This window comes from Dipodomys spectabilis, unplaced genomic scaffold, assembly GCF_019054845.1.
Source record: "Dipodomys spectabilis isolate Male_0828 unplaced genomic scaffold, ASM1905484v1 ptg000024l, whole genome shotgun sequence".
NCBI lineage: Eukaryota > Metazoa > Chordata > Mammalia > Rodentia > Heteromyidae > Dipodomys > Dipodomys spectabilis.
Window position 1 is genome coordinate 30,484,708 of NW_024870701.1, and position 1,389 is coordinate 30,486,096.

Here is a 1,389-nt window from a genome sequence, read left to right on the forward strand (position 1 = left end):
CCTCTTTTCCTTCTTTCCTTCTTTTCTTTCTCTCTCCTTGCATCTTTCATTGGCCCTTCCTTCTTTTTTCTTTCTTTCTTTTCTTTCTCTCTTATACTCACTGCTTTCTTCATTGGTCCTCCCTTCTTTCCTTCATTCTTCCCTTCCTCCTTCCTTCCCAACTTTCCTCCACTCCTTTCTTTTCTTCCTTTTCCCTTACCTCCCTCCCTCCTTTCCTCTATTCCTTTCCTCCTTCCTTCTTTCCTTCCTTCCTTCCCCCTTTCCTCCCTCTGTTCTTCCTTTCCTCTTTCCTTTCTTCTTCTCTCCATCTTTCCCTCCCTTCCTGCATTCCTTCCTTCCGGTTTCCACTTCTTCCCTTCTTGCTTCCTTCCTTAGTTCTTCCTTCCTTCCTTTCTTTTTCTCCTCTTTCCTTCCTCTCTCTTGCTTTCTTTCTCTCTCTCTTTCTTCTTTCATTTCTTTCCATCAACCCTTACTTTGTTTCTCTCTTCTTTCTTGGGAGATAGGCGCATGCTGTTTATCTTCTCTTTGGCTGTTTTCTGAGGAAGGTTTCTGGGCCTGTTGTTTCCATTCCCTTGTTAAGCCTCGTGGTGGGGAGTAGCTGAGGCAGGACGAGTCTTCGGGAGCTGATTTTAGAATTTAAACCCCGAGCAGAAGTGGTGAATTTAAAATTCTGAGCCCAGCACAAACCTCTTCATTTTCAAGTTCATTTACCCTTGGCAACATGCAACCTCCTGTTACTAAGAGGGAAAAAAAGCTTTAAAAGGCTCATTTAAAAGGCTGAGGAGCCTTTTGGGATCTCCGCAAGCTCTTTAAAAACATATTTTGATGATATAAGTGTAAACAAATCAAAAGCATATGGATTGAATTTCCCTTAAATTACACAGGATTCTTTTTAATGATGGGAGGGTGGAAATGTGTTTGGAAAAATATGTTTTTGGTTTTACTGACTTAGAAACGAATGAGCTGAAGCTTTTGACAGACCTGAAATGATGGCAGGTTTGTCCCTCATCTGTCTGTGGGGTTCTGCAGTATCCCATGAGCCTTCTCTGGTTTTCTACCTAGGGAGACTGTTCAGTTTCACAGAGAGGATACCCAAAGCAAGGCATTGTGGTTGCTACCTTCCCCTTGAGCCATGGGAGCCCTGTTTCATGGGTGTGGGCAATGGGAGTCCCCTCGGACCAGTCGAAGGGAAAGAGATTAATGTTCGTTTTATGCAGCATACATCTCCATGGCTGCGTAGTCAGGACACAGGACACAGGACCAGTCGAAGGGAAAGAGATTAATGTTCGTTTTATGCAGCATACATCTCCATGGCTGCGTAGTCAGGACACAGGACACAGGCTCAGACACGTGGTCTGAGCCTGGCTTCCTGTAGCCCTGACCTGGTGC